Genomic DNA, 18,398 nt, shown 5'->3' on the forward strand with positions numbered 1-18,398 from the left:
CATATCCTTTTTTTTTTCAAAACTAAATTGCATCCTTTCACACTTCAGATGTATCCCCAAATCTAGCCATTCCCCCCCACAATAAGATCTGTGCTTTTACTGACCCATGGGAAAGATACCCATCACATTCAATTTTTGCTTCCATTTTATAGGGTTTTTTTGAAGTATTTCTTTGCAACACAAATCAGATTGGAATCTAAAGTATTGGGAAAGAAGGATTAATATTTAATTAATTAATAAACTCAGGTGATTGGGGAAAATCAGTCCAATAGCTCTTCCACTTCACATCCATTTGCTGTGAGTAGACATCATTACTAAGTAGGAGGGTGGAACCACAGAATTACAGACTTTGGGGAACTAATTCAATCAAGTGTTGTTAAACTAAAACAAAATCAAAATGAAATGGTGTATTGGTGGGGGAGAAAAGAACGGGAAAATCTTGATGGTCTTTGTTTGGAAGTGAATTCAATTCAATTCACTCCTATTATTGTATGTAGAACTAAGTATGGGTGAGAATCTTGAACAAGGAACATTAACACATAGACGTGCAACCCAACACTGGATTTTTTTTTTTATTATTATTTCTTCAGTATTAATGTTGTGTTTACATGGATGGAGGAGATGAGGTTTAATGCACTACCCTTATTTGGGGCTATTTGTATTTGGTTGCAATGTTATTCAGAGAGCAGAATTTGAATAAATCAGAATTATGTCTCTCTTCCTTTCCCCAAGAATGTTAAGAGTCTTACCAGCATCCTTACATGACTAGTCACTTTTGTACTATTAATTAACGATCCCATATTTCCTCTTTGGCAAGGCCAATGTGACTTCTTTCAACTTTTGTAGTAAACTGTCTGGGTTACTAAGATTTTCCAGGATTTATGCATCAATGCTGATCTATAACAATTACACTCAAGAGATCAAAGCTGCTACTTCAAGTCAAAAGCAGGAAAAGAATTCTTGACTTGGGATTTTGTTCAGAACTTCCAGTAAAACAATAGTGCATGCTTAACATATTTCTGTTTCCTTTTCTTCTACTGAAAGATTAATACTAGAGCAGACACATTTTGCTTCTTTTGAATTCCACAAAGCTTGGGAACAACCACCTGGAGCTCAGCAATCACATTGCTAGTAAATATATGCACTGCATGGCTGACATATGCATTTGGTTCCAAAGAGACCCACAAAATCTCTTCAGAGGATTTATGTTCCTATTCAGAACATGGCTTTATATAAGAATTTGCAAGAAAAAAGGTGGGAGGCTGAAGAGGAACCGCACAAGAAAAAAATCAGGAGAAGGAACATATATCTGTCCCTAGCATAATTAGCTCTAAAAAAAACCAACCAATCCAGCAGAAAATAATAAAACTTGCTCCAACATTAATTGACTATAATACTATGTGATTCTAGTGGATGTATTGTAAAGCTGAGTGAATGAGAAATTTGAATTAAGAAGTTTATTTAAATGTCCATTTTGGACTTCACAAATCTATAGAAAAAGCCTGAATGCCAAGACTTACACTGCTCAAAATTTTCTGTTGAAATTCATAACTCGTAATTTCATACCTTTTATGTACAAAAATATAGGCTTTGGTGAAAATACACATAAAGGTAATTCCTGTGAATTGAAATTGAAATTACATGAATATGTTTCTATAGTTTTATTGACAACAGTATGAAAGTCACTTGCAAGAATCTTCTTCCAGGATTATTCCATGTCTGGTGGTCATCATCAAATAACTAATCAAACACATCTCTGCTTCAAGGTGCATATATGTGAGAAAGGTAGGCACAAGAATGCATTTACCTGTGCAAAATATTGCTTGTAAAAAGTGTAAAAAGTTTGGGAAGCCTGCATAGTCAAAGAATATAGCCTTTTGGTTTCTTATACAGCACAGCCTAACATAAATTGTGGTCGGTGAGAAAAGCAATAGGGTGAAAATGCAAATGACATTGAAAGAATTGCTCACTCCTAGCAAGCATTGACTAGTATGCCTATAGCAGGAAATGATAGAAAGACAGGGTTGGTCTGTTACTAGTTTATTCTCTGAAAAAAATAAAGATTTAAGAACATATTAAAGGATGTGTGTTAGAGCAGGGCCTTCAATCCCCTGCAGTGTACAGAGCCATACACAAACTTATATGAATGCAAACTCTAAAGTTTGGATGCTGCTATATCAGTGAAATGTGTCTGAACATAGAATAATGGAGAGAACCTTAAGTGGTATCAGATCCAGCACAGTCTCAAAGACCACCCTGGGACAGGCGGCAAAGCAAATCGGCTGCATGTGTATGCAGATCCCTGGTGACCGCTTTCAAGCAGTCATATGAGATTGAGAGAAGGGAAGCAGAATGAAGGAGTAAGTGTTGATTTTAAGCATGATCTAAATTATAGTCAAATGGTATGTCCAAACCTGTTCATTTCTCCATAGAGCGTTTTTATATATAGTCAGAGTGAAGGTTTTAATTGTTATGAACCTGCCTCAAAAAGATAAGGACCAAATGGGCTTTGTATTGTGTCCATTCTCCATTACACCGATACAGCTTTCCTATTTTCTGAACCATCAAGATGTAGATAAGTTATGAGAAAGTTAAATAGAATAGAATAGAATAGAATTTAATTGGCCAAGTGTGATTGGACACACAAGGAATTTGTCTTGGTGCATATGCTCTGAGTGTACATAAAAGAAAAGATACGTTCATCAAGGTACAACATTTACAACACAAATGATGGTCAATATATCAATATAAATCATATAAGGATTGCCAGCAACAAAGTTATAGTCATACAGTCATAAGTGGAAAGAGATTGGTGATGGGAACAATGAGAAGATTAATAGTAGTGCAAATTTAGTAAATAGTTTGACAGTGTTGAGGGAATTAATTGTTTAGCAGAGTGATGGCCTTCGGGAAAAAACTGTTCTTGTGTCTAGTTGTTCTGGTGTGCAGTGCTCTATAGCATCGTTTTGAGGGTAGGAGTTGAAACAGTTTATGTCCTGGATGTGAGGGATCTGTAAATATTTTCACGGCCCTCTTCTTGATTCATGCAGTATCCTCAATGGAAGGCAGGTTGGTAGCAATTATTTTTTCTGCAGTTCTAATTATCCTCTGAAGTCTGTGTCTTTCTTGTTGGGTTGCAGAACCGAACCAGACAGTTATAGAGGTGCAAATGACAGACTCAATAATTCCTCTGTAGAACTGAATCAGCAGCTCCTTGGGCAGTTTGAGCTTACTGAGTTGGCACAGAAAGAACATTCTTTGTTGTCCTTTTTTGATGATGTTTTTGATGTTAGCTGTCCATTTTAGATCTTGCGATATGATAGAACCTAGAAATTTAAAGGTTTCTACTGTTGATACTGTGTTGTCTAGTATTGTGGGAGGTGGAAGTATGGAAGGGTTTCTCCTAAAGTCTACCACCATTTCTACGGTTTTGAGCGTGTTCAGTTCCAGATTGTTTTGGTTGCACCACAAGGCTAGAGGAATGGAAAAGATTTGTAACTATTCCACAATCTTCCACAGCAACCTTTACCTAGCTAGTTAAGTACAATTAAAATTCTGTTTTAAAACAACTTTTCCCCAACATGGGAGGGACCCTTTTAACTACGGGCACTGTGTTTACCTTTCTAAAATCTCAGAGACAGCAATCCTGCCTGGGATATGGGGAGCTGAAATCCACACATCTGGAGATCAATCAGGTTGGAGTAAGCTGTTGAAAAACATTTCAGTGCGTAGCAAATCTAATGCATTAATGTGATATTTTTCTCCCTTCACAAGTGTGCATTCAAAATGCAAACAGCTTTATGTTTTGAAAACTGATATAAACAATAACTAAAAATATGAAGGGCCTATTGCCAAACACTGTAGAAATATTCCAAGTACAGTTACCTAGCCTTGTGTTCCATTGAACAGTGACAAATACTTCTGAAGAATGGCATAAGTCACACTGTTAATATTTTAGTACAAGTCTAACATTAAAATTTAATGTTTCCTGTCCTGAGAATGTGCCAGTACACTGCATATACCTCTAAGTTGGTAAGATGTGGAAACAGTTATTGGCTTAAAAAGTGTACTCTAGATTAGAGATTCATTTATAGAATAGCATGAGCATGTTTTTGCTGTAAAACTAGGTTCTAGTTGTGGGACATTTATCATAATGAGCTAGAATTGAATGATGCCGCTCTTACCATCAGCAAGGAATGTGACCTGGGAAAAGTATAATTAAGGCTGGTAAGCTGGTTAACACTTTGACTTTGATCCAAAATAGGAAGCAGAAGTCAATATATATGGTCCATCGGGTGATAATCGTGGCATGTGGAAGATTGCAATTTGGAATGAGAGAGAAGTAAAAAAAACAACCCAAGGACAAGTTAAAAAACAAAACAAGAAACAAAAAATTAAAACTATGTATTTGTGAAATTAAAGAATGAGAAGATGATAGTATATATGAATGAGTGTGGCCTGATCTTGTGAAGCTGATGAAATCAACAGAAAGTGAAGGCATAGATCAGGGGTGAAATGCAGCCGGCTCGCGCGGGCCGGTAGTGCCGGTGGTGGGAGGCTCCGCCCACATCATCACATCACAGTTTTAACCCTCTGCGCATGCACAAAGCCTTCTGCGCATGCGCAGAGGGTAAAAACCACAATGTGATGATGCCGCATGTGCACTTCTGAACCAGTAGGGAAGCCGACTGCAATTCACCCCAGCATTGATATAAATCAGTGGTAGTCAACCTGGTCCCTACCGCCCACTAGTGGGCATTCCGGCTTTCATGGTGGGTGGTAGAGCTTTTGTCCGATACTGAAGCACTTTCCTTTTTTTTTAATTTGTCTTTTTAAAAAAATTTCATAGCTTTATTTAAAAACATTTTCATTAGGTTTTCATAAAATTCCCCATGACAATTTAAATTTCTGAAAATATACTATTTGTATGGCCCACGCATAAGTTTAGTTCACGTTACGTAAGTGAAACTAAATGGCGCTATAGTGCGACCGCAAACAAAAGAGCCTTGTCCCAGAATAGCTCGCACATCTCCCCCCCACACACCCCAGCTGCAACAGACAAGAAGAGCTGGTAGCCAGTGCCCCCCCAAAACCCAATCCACAATGCGCGAGAGGCATGTGCAGATGACGATACATGGCACATTACTGTGGAACCGATGGGCGGTTAGAAAATTTTTACTGCTAACAGAGATACAAAAGTGGGCAGTAGGTATAAAAAGGTTGACTACCCCTGATATAAATGAAAGGGCAACAATGTATGTCCAAATTATAAATATGCATCGTATAGATTATCATGGGTCCCTACGTAGCTATGAATCCATAGATTGATAATAGCTGTATATTAGGCTTCTATGAATTCTATAGTAGATGATCTAGACATGATTTTTGGAGAAAAAATATGTGCAAAATTCTAATTGCATGTAATCCCGGGAAAATATTTCTGTAAGGTGACAAAAGGATGACTTGAAATAGATGAAAGAATACTGAACATTGTAATGAACCATTTGAAGACCCCAGGATGAATTAGTAATTGATAAGCATTTCCTTCAGGGAGATGGGCAGTCTAGAAATATGAAATATAAATAAAAATTTCCATAGAAAAAGGTCTGCTTGTTTAAAAGTTATTTTAAGCTTAAGTCTATACATGTAGCAAAGAAATGGGTATAAATCCAAATGAATGAATGATTGGTTTGTGATGAAAAATTGAGAGAATCAAACAGTCTGGTTGTGGGACAAGCTATTTTTTGGTAGTATCAAGATGAATTTGGGTGGAAAGAGACAAGAAAATAAGTGAAAAAAACTAGAGTGAAAGTAGAATGATTGCAAGAAGATGAAATATATGAATGGTATTAGCCAAAAGATGAAACTCCCATCAGAATAAATGGAAAAACACTGAGAAATCTGTTTGGCACAGAGTGAAAAAGAAATATATTAGAGTGCCACAAAAGTGTGAGATAGTATGTTGATGGGAAACATGAAAAAGAATGCTTGGTGGAAAAAATAAGGGAAAGAGCTTTGAATGGGAAAAATACATATAAAGGGTCATTACTCAAAATATTGATTGAAAGATATAGTATAATGTGTATAGACAGAAAAAGATAGCTATATAGAATGTAATTGTAAAAGAGCAGGGAATAGTTAATATTAATAGAGGCAGCAAAACCTACAGAGTAATTTTGATGGAAATAAAATTCCGGAGAAAGTTGAAAAATTATGGGATGCAAGTATAGGCAGTGTATCCATGGAAATTATAAAAGGTAGATGTGATTCGTTAATGAGCAAGCTTTTTTTTAATGTGTCTGATATCTACACTAGTGCCTGACTTGAAATAATGCCGTTATTATTCCCATAGATACATAGAAAGTAGTAGAAGTGACTGCAAAAATTATTAAGTATGTCTGGCAATGTGTTTGGCAAAATTCTGATTGAGATGGTACAAGAAGTAACATCAAGCACTATTTGGAAAGTGCTATGTTGCTCTAAGCTTGATGTGTAAACCAGATTTTTGCTCTTCAGCAAAGAAATAAAAAATGTGAGAAATTAATATGAGAAAGCATATTGTATGCTTGCTGAATTAAGGAAAATATATGATATGATGGATGGTGTTGGATTTAGGAATGTTCTATCTGACAATAAAGGTTGTTTGGGGAATGTGATTAGATTAGAAATGAAGCAAATAAACACTGGGCAGGGTTAAGACAAGGATGCCTGTTCTTGAATATGTCCCTTGAATATGTAATATATTTATAGATAACTATGTAAAGAGTGCTTGTGGTAATAGAGGCATGAATGTAGAATATTTTTTGCATGCAGGTGATGTTGGTAATTCTGGCTAAGAGTTTAAATGATTTACAGCAAGTTTTAGACTATTATAAAACAAGGAACATGGATCTCAATGTCTCAAATGTCAAGGCGACTTTGACAGTTGAAGAAAACAAAATTCTTAAAGCAAATAGATGCATTTGTAATGCCTCGATATGTCTGTAAAAAATGAAAGGATGCAGATATTGTAGGCTACCGTAAGAGGTGTAATTGTTGGTAGACAGGTAGTAGTATATGCGGGAAAATGAATGTGCGTTGAAATACGCAAAATGGTTTTCTGTCCACTTATTTATAAGGGGCAGAAATTTGTATGTGTCAGGAAAAAGATGACATTAAGATGAGTGCAATAGGAATTCCTAGGAAGTATACTTTGTGAAGAAAGAAAGACTGGATGATTAATGTGCCCTAAATACAGAAGCAAGGAACCAGTGTCATTAAGCTAGCCTGGGCATATAGAGAAAACTATATTACATTACAAAACAGATGTATTCACCTATTTACTTATTTACATATTTATTTACTTATTTTATACATACTTTAATATCCTGATCACTTTCATAAACTCTAGGTAGCTTACTTTTTAAAAAATGTCAAAATCATAAAAATGATCAATGAAAAAGCAAGCATCACTTTAATAGTAGCAAAATGACAATCACTTCAAGCTGCAAAACGTGGCAAAATATTAACACCTTCACAGTTTCCTAAACTCTGAAAAATACGGGCCACCCACTCTGGACCTCAAGAGATAGGCTCAAAGGTGCTTTTTCAAGAGGCAACAGGACTAAAGTCAAGTTGCCTCTTGTAAAAGCACCTTTGGGACAATTGTCTCCTCTTTGTTTTCCTCTGTAACACAGTAACATATCAGACCATGTTCAAAAGCTTGTTATCTATCAGCAGAGACCACAGACAAATTCACCAGTCATTTGTTTGGATGGGAACACCATTAACTGGAGCCTCATATCTGCCTCATTTATCCACAGCCTGCTTCTATTGAGTGAAGTGCAGCTGCTTTTACATTGTGTGTGAGTCAGTTGTGTTGTGTGCGTGTAAAGTGTGAAACTTGGTTTTGGTACCTCTTATTATTTTGTATACTTTGTTTATTATTTATTATTTATTGTTATTGGCCACGCCCACCCAGTCACATGACCACCAACCCACGCCCAGTCACATGACCACCAACCCACGCCCAGTGTCACATGACCGCCAAGCCACACCCACCAAGCCACGCCCACAGAACCGGTAGTAAAAATAATTGGATTTCACCACTGGTAGAGTGTTCCAGAGATGGAGCCATCATGGAAAAAAGCTAACATCTAGAGTGAAAAGGATTCTGTCAGCCTCCACTCCAATTTTCATATACTTTTGAATGACTATACCAGTAGATAGAATGTAAAATGTTTATTTCTGTATTATAAACTGTTAAGGAAATGAGATGTATCATGCCTCCGTCCAGGGTGAGGGAAAGGAGCCTATTATGTGTGTCGGCTGACATAACAGGGGGGAGGGATGATTAACTATTGAGTGTTATCAGCGCGCGCTTTTCTAACCGACACTTCATTCCTAAGTTGACTGACATCCAGAGACCTGTGGAAGAAGATTACCACGAGGGGCCGTGAAGGAGTTGGCATTGGACCAGACCAGCCTGACCTCCTGGAGGAGGAGGGACAATTGGGGATATGATATGTTAGCCATATTTTGTCTCAGTTCCAGCTTTGCTTGGCTGCCACCAAGACTGTAAAAGTAAAAGTACTTGTTTTCATTCCAAATGGAGTCAAGGTGATTTCTTTCCTATTTACCGTCGGAGGTAGCCTGACATTAAGCTGGAACTCACATCATGTCTACCAACCAGGATTGCAATCGCAATACCGAGGGGGGAGAAAACCCAAATGTGATGGAAGGCCTGCTGCCGGCTGAGCTGGGGGAGGCGTCCGGAGGAATTTCTGCTGACACTTTCGACCCTGAGCTGGAAGATTGCAGAGCTCGGTGGGCAGAGCAACTAAAACTGGAAGAGGAAGGGTGGAAACCAAGCACAAAAGCTTCCTCTGGAGTAACTAAAAGGAAAAGAAAAAGGAAAAGAAAAAGGAAAAGAAAAACTTTCGGAAACAGAACAAGAGATAAGGGACAAGCTCCAGTTGGAGGAAGCCTTACGTCTGTTCCGTGAAGTGAAAGTGAGGCAAGCAGCTCGCCAAAGGTATGAATCCCCTATTCGGTCCTCCAGGTGGGAGGGAGAAGAGGAGGAAGAGAATACAAAGGGGCCAGCTAAGGGTGATTTCCAGGGTGGTGAGATTTCGGAAGAGCCAGGGCTGGAAACTCTTTCCCCAGAGGAGGCTGAATTGGATGAGGGCCGGGCGCCACCTGCTGACCAAGCAAGGCCACACAGGGGAAGGGAAAAACCAAAAATTCCCCCCATATCAGAGAAATTTGATGGAAATGCGAAGGAATTGGGACTGTTCCTGGCGAAAGTGAATGACCACATGATAGACTGGGGGGAAGATTATTGGTCACAGGCAGCACAAGTGAGAGCTGTGACTCATAATTTGACCGGAAGAGCAGCTGCGTGGTATGTGTCGTTACATACAAACCACTCCCCCTTACTGCAAAACTACGAGCATTTTATGACTGCACTGAGGAGGAGGTTTGAGGACCCCCTGGCAGAGCAAAAGGCCAAAGGTCGGATGAAAACCATCAGGCAAGGGAGGAGGCCGGTGGCTGATTATAACCAGGAGTTCAGTGATTTAGTTCCCTTGATGAGAGGGTGGTCGGAGGTGACCCTTGTAGACATTTTCAAAGATGGTCTGAATGGAGATCTCTATGAACTGTGTCGAGCACGAGCCTCTCCAACTACGCTGTATGGCTGGTACACCGTGGCAGCAGAGATGGAAATCGAGTTAGTGAAGGACCGCGGCAGAAGACAGCGCATTGGAGGGCCATCCCTTGGCCGTTTTCCAGAAGGAACTTATAGGGACGTCCCTAGATTGGAGGGAGGAAGACCACGTTCGTCTGCGTGCTACAGATGTGGAAAAGAAGGCCACCGAGCAGCCGACTGTAGGGTTAAGTTGATGCCAAGCGCGACCTCTGGTGGTGAAATGGAACCAGTGAAGCCAGCGGCTAAGGCGCGTAAACCAGCAAAAGTGGGGGAGGCCGTTGCCAAGAAGGGCACGCCCATCAAGGAGGAGGGCGAAGTGTCGACCGATACTGATGACAGCAAAACCACGTCAGAGTCCGATGAAGACCTTCTGGTGAGTTGGGCACGGGGCCCTTTGGACATTCCAGTTAATCTACACGTACCCTCTTCGGGTAATAAGGGGGAACTGCTAGCACTACTCGATTCTGGATGCACTAGATGTATGGTCAGTCCCGAACTAGTAGAAAAAATGGAACTAAGGTTGAGAACCTTAAGTAGGCCCATAGCGTTTGCACAGTTAGATGGCTCTGTGGCAGGGGGAGGGCCCGCCCATTTCGTAACGGAACCCATAGAAATGATAATAGGAGACCACCGCGAAATTCTGAACTTCATAGTAGCCCCAGGAATGGACCAACCCCTGTTGTTAGGCTTGTCATGGTTGCGGAAATGGAACCCCCATATTAACTGGAGAACGGGAGTCCTACGTTTCCGTTCCAAAACCTTAAAAGGGGAAAAGGGGAAACCCAAGAAGGGACCTACCGTGACCTTGCACCAGGATAAGTTAGGGGCAATGATTGAATGGATAGACGGGGAAGAGAGAATACCCAAGGAATACTGGGACTTGCGAGAAGTCTTTAGTGAGAAAGCATCAGACGTACTTCCTCCCCATAGGCCTATTGACTGTGCCATAGACATCCTTCCAGGGGTAAAGCTTCCAAAGCCAAAAGCTTATCCCATGACCCAAAAGGAATTGGGAGAACTACGTAAATTCATAGACAAAAACCTAGAGCGGGGCTTTATCCAACCGGCTAGGCCTCGTGTGGCGGCGCCAGTGATGTTCCGGGAAAAGAAAGATGGCTCCTTTTGTCTTATAGTTGACTATAGGAACCTAAACGCAGTGTGCGCCGAAAACATATATCCCATGCCACTCATGAAAGATATGTTAGCACATTTAGCGAAGGGAAAATTCTTCACCAAACTGGACCTGCGAGAAGCCTACTACAGAGTTCGTATAAAGAGGGGATGAATGGAAAACCGCTTTCAACTGTCCACTAGGATGTTTCCAGTTTGAGTACTGCCATTTGGACTGCAGGGGCGCCCGCAGTTTGTATGCAACTAATAAATGAAATACTCCATCAGCATTTATTCAAAGGGGTTCTTGTCTACCTTGACGACATACTTATCTATACAGAAACAATGGAAGAACATATTAAACTAGTAAGAGCTGTACTCAAAAAGTTATTATCTGCAGAACTATATTGCAAGCTATCCAAATGTGATTTCCATCAAACCAAAATAGACTACTTAGGGTATCGCATTTCGGCTGATGGGTTAGAAATGGATCCAGAAAAAGTGAAAGCTGTCTTGGAATGGGCCCCCCCACGCACACGCAAACAACTCCAAAGTTTTTTGGGATTCGCAAATTTCTATCGTCAATTCATCCCCTCCTTTGCTCAAATTGCTTTACCAATAACTAACCTCTTAAAAACTAAAGGAGACACGAAACCCAAACCATCATTACCCCTCAAATGGACAATGGAATGTCAGGCAGCATTTGAAAAATTGAAACGACTTTTTGCCGCTGAACCTATTTTAAAGCACCCTGACATGGATGTTCCTTTTGTAATACAAGCTGATGCAAGTGATGTAGCGGTCGGAGCCGTCCTGCTCCAAAACAATGCTGATGGTAATTTACAACCCTGTGCTTTCACTTCTCGAAAATTGACTGAAACTGAAAGACGATGGGCTATTTGGGAAAAGGAAGCATTTGCAGTTCATTGGGCTCTACGCACATGGAGACAATTCTTAGAAGGTTCAAATCATCCTTTTGAAGTTTGGACTGATCACAAAAATCTAGAAGCTCTAAAGACTCCTAGAAAACTTTCACCTAAACAAGCCCGCTGGGCTCAATATTTTAACCGCTTTAATTTTACTTTACATTATATTCCTGGGGGAAAAAACTTCTTAGCAGATGCTCTCTCACGTTTACCCCAATACAATTGCACTCGCTCCGAGGTGGTTCAACCAATACTTCCCGTACAACAGTTGGCGGCCCCAGCAATAACTAGAAGCCACTCCAAAGCTGACCCCTCACTCCCAGATGAACTAACCAAGTCGTTTAAAGAAGCTTTAAACACCGATGACTGGTACTTAACCCATTCCCATGAATGCACACTCCGTGATGGACTAGCTTGGATTGGAACAAAACTATATGTTCCTCTATCACTCAGAGAAACCATCCTACAACGATGCCATGATGTCAAAATGGCAGGGCATTTTGGATTTGTGAAAACTTTGCATCTTCTTAAAAGACAGTTTTGGTGGCCAAGTCTTAAAAAAGACATTCAAGCATATGTAGCAAGTTGCCCTATTTGTGCATCATCCAAAAGGCCTCCAGGAAAACCTCCTGGACTACTTCAAACTGTAGCCAGGCCAGGAACCCCATGGAAAGAAATATCCATGGATTTCATAGTGGAATTACCTGAAAGTTCAGGCAATACTGTTATATGGGTTGTGACTGACCTTTTCTCCAAACAAGTCCATTTTATTCCATGTTCAAAAATACCCTCCTCAAAGACTCTAGCAAAGTTGTTTGTACAACACATTTATAGACTTCACGGAGTTCCTGATCGCATCATTTCAGATCGAGGAGTTCAATTCACTTCTCAATTTTGGAAAGAATTTTTACGACTCATTGGCTCCGCCCAAGGATTAAGCTCCTCCCATCATCCTCAAACTAATGGAAGCTGTGAACGTTCGAACTCTGTACTAGAACAATATCTGCGATGTTATGTTAACTACCAGCAAGACAATTGGTCTGATCTCTTACCTTTTGCTGAAGTTGCCTACAACAACTCAATTCATAGTAGCACAGGATTTACTCCCTTTAAAATAGCTTCAGGTCAAGATTTTGTTCCTATCTCGGAACTCCCAAAGGAAGAAACTACTGTTTCCTCTTTGTCAGAATGGATAGATCAAATACAAAGCACATGGAAAATGACTCGCAAAGCGATCGACGACGCTCACCGTGCGCATAAAAAACAAGCAGATAAAAAAAGGTCCCCTGAGAATAAATATCAAGTGGGCGATAAGGTTTATCTTTCCACCAAATATCTTCAAACCACTCAGAAATCTAAGAAACTTGGACCCAAATATGTGGGACCTTTCCCCATAGTAAAAATCATCAACCCCGTGACGGTACAACTAGATTTACCAAAAACACTTAGAAGAATCCACCCCGTTTTCCATGTCAGTTTGCTGAAACCTGAACACACGTCTACTTTCCGTCCTAACCGTACACCCCCTCCTATACCAATTCTCATAGAGGGAGAACAACACTTTGAAATAAAAGAAATTTTAGATTCAAGAAAACATAGAAATAAAATTCAATATCTTATTTCCTGGAAACATTTCCCGTTATCCCAAGCTGAATGGGTGAACAAAGAAGATGTTCGTGCATCGGAAAAGATAGCACAATTCTATAAAAAATATCCTGACAAACCCTAACTTCTCTTTTTTCTTTCTAGGACTGACGTCCTTGTTGCAGGAGGGCCGAATGTCAGCCTCCACTCCAATTTTCATATACTTTTGAATGACTATACCAGTAGATAGAATGTAAAATGTTTATTGTTTAAACTGTAAGGAAATGAGATGTGTCGTGCCTCCGTCCAGGGTGAGGGAGAGGAGCCTATTACTTATGTCGGCTGACATAACAGGTGGGAGGGATAATTAACTACTGAGTGTTATCAGCGCGCGCTGTTCTAACCGACACTGCATTCCTAAGTTGACTGACATCCAGAGACCTGTGGAAGAAGATTACCACGAGGGGCCGTGAAGGAGTTGGCATTGGACCAGACCACCCTGACCTCCTGGAGGAGGAGGGACAATTGGGGGGATATGATATGTTAGCCATATTTTGTCTCAGTTCCAGCTTTGCTTGGCTGCTAACCAGACTGTAAAAGTAAAAGTACTTGTTTTCATTCCAAATGAAGTCAAGGTGAATTCTTTCCTTTTATATTGTCGGAGGTAGCTTGACATTAAGCTGGAACTCACATCATGTCTACCAACCAGGATTGCAATCGCAATACCGAGGGGGGAGAAAACCCAAATGTGATGGAAGGCCTGCTGCCGGCTGAGCTGGGGGAGGCGTCCGGAGGAATTTCTGCTGACACTTTCGACCCTGAGCTGGAAGATTGCAGAGCTCGGTGGGCAGGGCAACTAAAACTGGAAGAGGAAGGTGGAAACCAAGCACCAAAAGCTTCCCTCTGGAGTAACTAAAAGGAAAAAGAAAAAAGGAAAAGAAAAACTTTCGGAAACAGAACAAGAGATAAGGGACAAGCTCCAGTTGGAGGAAGCCTTACGTCTGTTCCGTGAAGTGAAAGTGAGGCAAGCAGCTCGCCAAAGGTATGAATCCCCTATTCGGTCCTCCAGGTGGGAGGGAGAAGAGGAGGAAGAGAATACAAAGGGGCCAGCTAAGGGTGATTTCCAGGGTGGTGAGATTTCTGAAGACCCAGGGCTGGAATCTCTCACCCCAGAGGAGGCTGAATTGGATGAGGGCCGGGCGCCACCTGCTGACCAAGCAAGGCCACACAGGGAAGGAAAAAGCCAAAATTCCCCCATATCAGAGAAATTTGATGGAAATGCGAAGGAGTTGGGACTGTTCCTGGCGAAAGTGAATGACCACATGATAGACTGGGGGGAAGATTATTGGTCACAGGCAGCACAAGTGAGAGCTGTGACTCATAATTTGACCGGAAGAGCAGCTGCGTGGTATGTGTCGCTACATACAAACCACTCCCCCTTACTGCAAAACTACGAGCATTTTATGACTGCACTGAGGAGGAGGTTTGAGGACCCCCTGGCAGAGCAAAAGGCCAAAGGTCGGATGAAAACCATCAGGCAAGGGAGGAGGCCGGTGGCTGATTATAACCAGGAGTTCAGTGATTTAGTTCCCTTGATGAGAGGGTGGTCGGAGGTGACCCTTGTAGACATTTTCAAAGATGGCCTGAATGGAGATCTCTATGAACTGTGTCGAGCACGAGCCTCTCCAACTACGCTGTATGGCTGGTACACCCTGGCAGCAGAGATGGAAATCGAGTTAGTGAAAGACCGCGGCAGAAGACAGCGCATTGGAGGGCTATCCCTTAGCCGTTTTCCAGAAGGGACTTATAGGGACGTCCCTAGATTGGAGGGAGGAAGACCACGTTCGTCTGCGTGCTACAGATGTGGAAAAGAAGGCCACCGAGCAGCCGACTGTAGGGTTAAGTTGATGCCGAGCGCGACCTCTGGTGGTGAAAAGGAACCAGTGAAGCCAGCGGCTAAGGCGCGTAAACCAGCAAAAGTGGGGGAGGGCGTTGCCAAGAAGGGCACGCCCATCAAGGAGGATGGCGAAGTGTCGACCGATACTGACGACAGCAAAACCACGTCAGAGTCCGATGAAGACCTTCTGGTGAGTTGGGCACGGGGCCCCTTGGACATTCCAGTTAATCTACATGTACCCTCTTCGGGTAATAAGGGGGAACTGCTAGCACTACTCGATTCTGGATGCACTAGATGTATGGTCAGTCCCGAACTAGTAGAAAAAATGGAACTAAGGTTGAGAACCTTAAGTAGGCCCATAGCGTTTGCCCAGTTAGATGGCTCTGTGGCAGGGGGAGGGCCCGCCCATTTCGTAACGGAACCCATAGAAATGATAATAGGAGACCACCGCGAAATTCTGAACTTCATAGTAGCCCCAGGAATGGACCAACCCCTGTTGTTAGGCTTGTCATGGTTGCGGAAATGGAACCCCCATATTAACTGGAGAACGGGAGTCCTACGTTTCCGTTCCAAAGCCTTAAAAGGAGAAAAGGGGAAACCCAAGAAGGAACCCACCGTGACCTTGCACCAGGATAAGTTAGGGGCAATGATTGAACGTATAGACGGGGAAGAAAGAATACCCAAGGAATACTGGGACTTGCGAGAAGTCTTTAGTGAAAAAGCATCAGACGTACTTCCTCCCCATAGGCCTATTGACTGTGCCATAGACATCCTTCCGGGGGTAAAGCTTCCAAAGCCAAAAGCTTATCCCATGACCCAAAAGGAATTGGGAGAGCTACGTAAATTCATAGACAAAAACCTAGAACGGGGCTTTATCCAACCGGCTAGGCCTCGTGTGGCGGCGCCAGTGATGTTCCGGGAAAAGAAAGATGGCTCCTTTCGTCTTATAGTTGACTATAGGAACCTAAACGCGGTGTGCGCCGAAAACATATATCCCATGCCACTCATGAAAGATATGTTAGCACATTTAGCGAAGGGAAAATTCTTCACCAAACTGGACCTGCGAGAAGCCTACTACAGAGTTCGTATAAAAGAGGGGGATGAATGGAAAACCGCTTTCAACTGTCCACTAGGATGTTTCCAGTTTCGAGTACTGCCATTTGGACTGCAGGGGGCGCCCGCAGTTTTTATGCAACTAATAAATGAAATACTCCATCAGCATTTATTCAAAGGAGTTCTTGTCTACCTTGACGACATACTTATCTATACAGAAACAATGGAAGAACATATTAAACTAGTAAGAGCTGTACTCAAAAAGTTATTATCTGCAGAACTATATTGCAAGCTATCCAAATGTGATTTCCATCAAACCAAAATAGACTACTTAGGGTATCGATTTCGCTGATGGGTTAGAAATGGATCCAGAAAAAGTGAAAGCTGTCTTGGAATGGGCCCCCCCACGCACACGCAAACAACTCCAAAGTTTTTTAGGATTCGCAAATTTCTATCGTCAATTCATCCCCTCCTTTGCTCAAATTGCTTTACCAATCACTAACCTCTTAAAAACTAAAGGAGACACGAAACCCAAGCCATCATTACCTCTCGAATGGACAATGGAATGTCAAGCTGCATTTGAAAAATTGAAACGACTTTTGCCGCTGAACCTATTTTAAAGCACCCTGACATGGATGTTCCTTTTGTAATACAAGCTGATGCAAGTGATGTAGCAGTCGGAGCCGTCCTGCTCCAAAACAATGCTGATGGTAATTTACAACCCTGTGCTTTCACTTCTCGAAAATTGACTGAAACTGAAAGGCGATGGGCTATTTGGGAAAAGGAAGCATTTGCAGTTCATTGGGCTCTACGGACATGGAGACAATTCTTAGAAGGTTCAAATCATCCTTTTGAAGTTTGGACTGATCACAAAAATCTAGAAGCTCTAAAGACTCCTAGAAAACTTTCACCTAAACAAGCCCGCTGGGCTCAATATTTTAACCGCTTTAATTTTACTTTACATTATATTCCTGGGGGGAAAAACTTCTTAGCAGATGCTCTCTCACGTTTACCCCAATACAATTGCACTCGCTCCGAGGTGGTTCAACCAATACTTCCCGTACAACAGTTAGCGGCCCCAGCAATAACTAGAAGCCACTCCAAAGCTGACCCCTCACTCCCAGATGAACTAACCAAGTCGTTTAAAGAAGCTTTAAACACCGATGACTGGTACTTAACTCATTCCCATGAATGCACACTCCGTGATGGACTAGCTTGGATTGGAACAAAACTATATGTTCCCCTATCACTCAGAGAAACCATCCTACAACGATGCCATGATGCCAAAATGGCAGGGCATTTTGGATTTGTGAAAACTTTGCATCTTCTTAAAAGACAGTTTTGGTGGCCAAGTCTTAAAAAAGACATTCAAGCATATGTAGCAAGTTGCCCTATTTGTGCATCATCCAAAAGACCTCCGGGAAAACCTCCTGGACTACTTCAAACAGTAGCCAGACCAGGAACCCCATGGAAAGAAATATCCATGGATTTCATAGTGGAATTGCCTGAAAGTTCAGGAAATACTGTTATTTGGGTTGTGACTGACCTTTTCTCCAAACAAGTCCATTTTATTCCATGTTCGAAAATACCCTCCTCAAAGACTCTAGCAAAGTTGTTTGTACAACACATTTATAGACTTCACGGAGTTCCTGATCGCATCATTTCAGATTGAGGAGTTCAATTCACTTCTCAGTTTTGGAAAGAATTTTACGACTCATTGGCTCCGCCAAGGATTAAGCTCTTCCCATCATCCTCAAACTAATGGAAGCTGTGAACGTTCAAACTCTGTACTAGAACAATATCTGCGATGTTATGTTAACTACCAGCAAGACAATTGGGCAGATCTCTTGCCTTTTGCTGAAGTTGCCTACAACAACTCAATTCATAGTAGCACTGGATTTACTCCTTTTAAAATAGCTTCAGGTCAAGAGTTTGTTCCTATCTCAGAACTCCCAAAGGAAGAAACTACTGTTTCCTCTTTGTCAGAATGGATAGATCAAATACAAAGCACATGGAAAATGACTCGCAAGGCGATCGACGACGCTCACCGTGCACATAAAAACAAGCCGATAAAAAGGTCCCTGAGAACAATATCAAGTGGGCGATAAGGTTTATCTTTCCACCAAATATCTTCAAACCA

Source organism: Ahaetulla prasina, chromosome 7 (genome assembly GCF_028640845.1).
Source record: "Ahaetulla prasina isolate Xishuangbanna chromosome 7, ASM2864084v1, whole genome shotgun sequence".
NCBI classification, from domain to species: Eukaryota; Metazoa; Chordata; class Lepidosauria; order Squamata; family Colubridae; genus Ahaetulla; species Ahaetulla prasina.